The 5,907-nt window shown below is 46.6% G+C and overlaps 1 long non-coding RNA gene across 1 annotated transcript; it reads right to left on the minus strand.

The window, feature by feature from the left end:
• Window positions 1–213: 213 nt before the first annotated feature.
• Window positions 214–3,255, minus strand: LOC308186232. Its single transcript, XR_013943976.1, has 2 exons — window positions 471–3,255; window positions 214–435 (listed from the first exon to the last, which is right to left on the minus strand). It is a non-coding gene; the product is annotated as an uncharacterized lncRNA (long non-coding RNA).
• Between the last annotated feature and the right edge of the window lie 2,652 nt (window positions 3,256–5,907).

A 5,907-nucleotide genomic window follows, 5' to 3' on the forward strand; every position in this document is an offset into this window, starting at 1 on the left:
GGACTCCCGGCACCGCATCCCCAGTGGTGCCAGTGCACTCTCTGGGCTCACTGCAGTGCATCCCCAGTGGTGCCAGTGCACTCTCTTGACTCACTGCACTGCATCCCCATTGGTGCCAGTGTACTCACTGGACTCACTGCACTGCATTCCCCAGTGGTGCTAGTGCACTCTCTGGACTTGTTGTCGACGGAGGGAAGACACAAACGCTCAATATGAGTGTTAAGTATGCTTCAGCTTTAATGGATAGCTCAATTGTCTTTTATCGTGTACAGGATAATTAGCTCATACATATTGCAAAAGCCAAGCTCCTTATTGGTAAGCGTCATCTACTGCCCTATCTGTTAGTTCCGCATTCTTCTATCCGCTAGTTCCCCTTTCTAATCTAACTATAACTCCCAGGGCAGTATGCCCTCTACTATCATTGTTTCTAATTGCCTGGGATTTCTCACAAGAGTTCCCAGACAAGCTGCCTGGGATTTCTCACAAGAGTTCCCAGACAAGCCTTGCGTACGTGCCTTTGCTCTTGTTTTTCTAGACCAGCTGGGTGCGGTAATCCGCCATTTCCTTATCTTGCAGCTGCATGATATCAATGTGATTACGCGCAGCGAGCCAGTCCTCAACAATTCCCCCGTTTTTATTTTGAACCAAAAGCTTTCTATAGATTTTTCTATCAATCACCGCACACACTGCAATAAGCAAGGTACAATAAGCAACAGGGTCAAAAATCTCATGCAGAACTACGATTGTAAAGTAGTGTGCCTACTAGAATCTACATCAGTCAACAAGCCACTAAGCGCTAGGAATGTTGCTTCGCAGCGATACTGCTTCTTACTCGCACAGCACAATCACACAATCACACAATCACGCAGAGAGGCCTCTTGCACTTCTCATTCATACCACAAGACAATATCACTGAAAATAATTTGTGTGCAGCTTCAGGAGGTCCTTGTCTGCTCCCGTGGTGAGCGGCTGAGAGTGGAGACCCCTCCGAGGAAAAAATGCTCGGGGTGCACCTAGGGGCGTCCGTTCCACAGTCGATCCCACAGCCGAGCAGAGCGGCTCCTGGCGCAAGGAAGGATGCTATTATAGTTTGTATAATGACAGCAAAGAGATGCATTGCAATAAGGAGCACGTGTGGCATTGACCCCTTTTTTTTTTTTTTTTTTTTTTTTTTTTTTTTTTTTTTTTTTCTTTTTCGAGCAATTACACCTTACACATGCTATTACTGTTGCTAGAAAAACCCTACTAGTTAACTGCTCGAGCCTTTTTATTAGGCAACTAAATACTACTCGCGCCGCTACTATAATTAGGACAATTATTAGCAGTAAGCGTAGCCCTTCTTTTATCAGACCCAATATCCAACCCCCCATGTTCCCAAACCAATTTGCAAACAGTCTATCAAGCCAATTATCTTGGACCACTATCTTCTTGGTGTGGTCTCTCAGCCATTTCAGTTGCTCGTGGATTGACTCGCCATGGTCCGAGAGATTAAAACAGCACATTCCTTCGAGCTCTTCACACCCGTGGCCCTGTGCCAGCAGTAGAAAATCAATCGCCGCTCTGTTCTGTAACACAGCGTGTCGCAAGCTGTCCAGGTCCTGGGCCATTTCTGTGAGCATCTGCGTAGTCACATTTAATGTTTTCACCACTGTACTTCAAATCTACATTTTACAAAGTGACCAGCAAGTGTGCCACATTAACTGACCAACCTCTGAGATTTTACCTTTCATACCAGTGTCTTCTTGGGCTCTTTTAATTAAACACGTTTCTCATTCAAGTGAATTGAAATGCTTCAGTTGGTTTTATTCTCAGGAGCCTCATAAAAAACAAAGATATTGCACCCTCTTTGTTCAGTCATTCAATGTTCGTCTCTTTCACAGCAAATAATTACTTCATTGAAGTTAAAACTTCCAAACATAACTTACTAATAGTCTCCAATTTCAGCTCAGATCACTCGTTGAAAATACTCTGCTAAATACAGATAACTTACAATAACTTTAACAGTTAATTGTCCATAACAAACACCATGGTTTTTCTCCAGACCAATGTTCAAATTTTAAGACCACCCTTTAATATTTCTATGTACAGGTGAAAAACAGTCTTCAATTTTCTAGTCTTGTTTTAAATATAAAAGTTGGAAGGGACATTCAAGTTTCAAGTCTCCACACTGAACTTAAAAAAAAAAAAAAATCATGTGGAGGTAAACAAACCAAGTTGTATACTCCAGGAGGTAGAGGCCTTCAATTTGTGTTCATATATACATATGCACAGAATTCAGTGTTCCAACAGAAAAAGAATTAGCCAAAAAGTAATAAAAGTTATTTACTACTGTGACATTTCAAGACTTCCACAGCTTTGCCTAAAGACACAAACACAATTAACATAATTCCCTATGTGCTTTTTTTTTTTTTTTTTTTTTTTTTTTTTTTTTCTTTCCTTTTTTTTTTTTTTCTCTCAACTGTCCAGTGCAGGAAAAAATTCTCACAAAATTTCACAGACCTAAAATGTGCAAGCTAGTTTCTCTCTCTCCCTTTTTTTTTTTTTTTTTTTTTTTTTTTTTTTTTTTTTTCAAATGTCACATTTGCTTGTTTTACAGCCCAACAAGCTAGTTTCCCTAGACTAGCCATAGCATGAGCCACAGCCACTCCAGGCACAAGTGCCGCTGAAAAGAACCTTTCAGCAGGACCCCAGAGTTCGACCTGGTTATCGCAGTCACTCCCCAAAGTTTTTGAGACTGCGTCTCGTCCGTCGTTTCCATTGTTGAGTAATGTTTCGCAATTCTTGACTGTGTAGGTCAGGGGCAAACAAAGTCAAGCGTCCCAAATAGCATGGCCCCCCGTGCGCATTTGCTGGGATTCCCTGCCAGGCTCGATCTCCACAGATCAGGAATATACCAGGTGGTAAGGCCTTAGCAGTTTGCCTTGGCCATGTGCTTGACTTGTTCCCGTATGCCCCCATGGTGGTGTTGGTGGTGTCGTTGTACCCGCAATAGCTGCTATTAGCTTCGAACCCCCTTGTGTGAGAGGTCACATTAGTCCATTGAGTCATATTTTGTTTTCCTTTATTCCACATAAAGCACGTCTGTGTCCAGTTATTACTGGTGTTCCCTACCGCCACTGATCCCAACAAATCCAGTTCCTGGGGATCCCATGGCAAGCTCGTGTTCAGAGCCACTAGCGCCGCCACAACGGCGTCGGAGAGGTTGGACGAAAGATCGAACAAATCAGTACTTGCGGAATATGGTGCTAACAGTTGTTTCAGCTCCTCCTTGTTCCCTATTGGGACCCCGAACAAACAGGTGCGGAAGGGATCAGTCGCTTTGGCAAGAGACAGGCAGAATTGAGCCAATCGAGTTCCCTTCGGTATATGTAGCGGAGGGAACATGGCTGATACCATAATTTGTATCTCCCCAGTAAAGTCCTTATCAATAAGTCCTGTTAACACTAAAGCCCCATTTAATGTCGCCGATGACCTTCCAATCAGAAGTGCTCCAACAGGCTCATTATTAATTTTTACAGGTCCCATAACGCCTGTTTTCACCCCAACAGGCTTATTGTCCATCAAAGTCACATTTACTGCGGTTGCCAAGTCCAATCCCCAGGCTCCCTCTGGTGGCTGGTTGGAGGTGAAAGGATTCGTCTCGGTTGGAGTCTCCGCAGCTGCCGCCGCTGTTGAGGGGAAAGCCGCTTTTTGTGTCATCGCGGGGCGGCGGTTCCCGCTGGTCTTCCCGTTTCCCTGGGTCTTCCGCCGGCAAGCGGTTTCATTATGCGTATCAGATCGGCAAGAGGGACACCACACATTAGCCGTCCCACATTGCCTCTTTATATGACCCGCGATGCCACACCGATAGCAGCGTAGTGCAGGTCTTCTCGACGAGTGAGGTCCTTTTCCACTTTGCAGGGGGGCAAGGGCGGCGAATACCTGCGACTGACTAGCCTGCAGTCCCTGAGTAATACTTTCCCCTACCTTTCGAATAGCGTCAACCAATAGCGCTTGCGAGCCTATCGGTATCCGCGACAATCGATCAAGAGCCTCTTCTATAGTCCAGGTACTGGGCAGCGTATTTAGAACATTTCGAGAGGTTTGATTACAATTTTGAAGGGCGCATTGTTTAAGAATAGGGCCTTTGAGATATTCGGGTAACCCAGCTACCTGTATAGCTGCGGCAACCCTATCAATAAATGTTCCAAACGCTTCGTCTCGCCCTTGCTTGATGGACATATAGGAGGGCATTCCTCCAGGCTCCCTAATTTGGTCCAGTGCTCTCCTAGCTAGCGTCATGGTCGCTTTTGCCTTATCCGGCCCCATTAGGGCCTGGGCCTCCAAGCGATTGTATGCACCGACCCCCAAAAGCTCCTCCAGCGTGACCCCGTATAATGGATCTCCGGGCTGACGCTGCACCGCGACTGCCTCCTGACAAGCTGAATGCCAATGGGCATTAAACAGCAGGATCTGATGCTGCGTCAGTATTAGTTTCATGATATTACGAATATCGCCGGGGAGCAACACGTTAGTGGACCACAGATAGTCTAACATCTGTTTCGTTGGCTCCCCACGTATTCCTGACTCATTTACCGTGGCACGCAATTGGGTCAGTATTTTCCAGTCCAGATTTGTCATAGTAACAGTTATCTGGCCCTGGGCGTCTGGTGGAGAGTACACCACGGGGAAGGCGCCTACAAGCTCTGTCGCTGCCCCCACATCACCTTCACGTAACGCCTCCCCTGCTATTTTCGCCCAGAGTCCTGCTCTCTCCGACCCCCCTGATTCGAGTCGCATATCTTTCAAAAATGGATTCTTATTTCTCCCCTCGCCTGCCGCCTCTCCCTCGGGAGTTTCCAGGGGTAGAGGAGGTGCACTGGGTCGTGCCCCCTCTCCCCATCCCCCGGGTGCCTTCATGGTGAATTGTTGGACCGACGGAGGGAGGGGGTACGGATTGGCCTCTTCATCCGCCCTCAACGTTTTGCCCAGCCGCTCTGTTGCAGCGGCTGCTACTTTCTGTTCTACCCGATGTATTGTTAAAGCATTCGTAACAGCCCGCCACGGTTTTGCCAGCTTCTTAGCCGTCTTATTCTCACTAATCATTTCCTCAAACAATATATCACCAAACTTACGCCACTCATCCTCCTCAAACAATGTGTCAGGGTTAATAAAGCAGCCCTTCGCCACCCCATAGGCCACTAACCCCTGTAATTCTTTATGACAATCTATATCTGGCGTCTTACGCTTTTCTAAAAAGCACTTAAGTAAATTAATTGCCGCTTGTTTCTCCATGCTTACTCACGGTGCCGTTGCCCCCGTGCAAAGCGTGTCTTACGCTTTTCTAAAAAGCACTTAAGTAAATCTATTGCCGCTTGTTTCTCCATGCTTACTCACGGTGCCGTTGCCCCCGTACAAAGCTTCCGTTCGCGGCGTTCCGGCGGGACCCGCTATGGGTTCGTCCCGGGCGCTCTTCCCGAGTCGTCTTCTGCTCGCCCCAATCTTATGTTCCGCGGATTCCGGGTTACGTAGTCAGAACCGGCTTTCCCCTTGTACTCCGTCGCCTAATACCGGCTTACTCGTTTCGGGTCCTCGTCCAGCAAGGGTCCCTGTTCGGGCGCCATTTGTTGTCGACGGAGGGAAGACACAAACGCTCAATATGAGTGTTAAGTATGCTTCAGCTTTAATGGATAGCTCAATTGTCTTTTATCGTGTACAGGATAATTAGCTCATACATATTGCAAAAGCCAAGCTCCTTATTGGTAAGCGTCATCTACTGCCCTATCTGTTAGTTCCGCATTCTTCTATCCGCTAGTTCCCCTTTCTAATCTAACTATAACTCCCAGGGCAGTATGCCCTCTACTATCATTGTTTCTAATTGCCTGGGATTTCTCACAAGAGTTCCCAGACAAGCTGCCTGGGATTTCT

Source organism: Anser brachyrhynchus (genome assembly GCF_964034855.1).
Source record: "Anser brachyrhynchus genome assembly, contig: SCAFFOLD_657, whole genome shotgun sequence".
In the NCBI taxonomy this organism is placed as follows: domain Eukaryota; kingdom Metazoa; phylum Chordata; class Aves; order Anseriformes; family Anatidae; genus Anser; species Anser brachyrhynchus.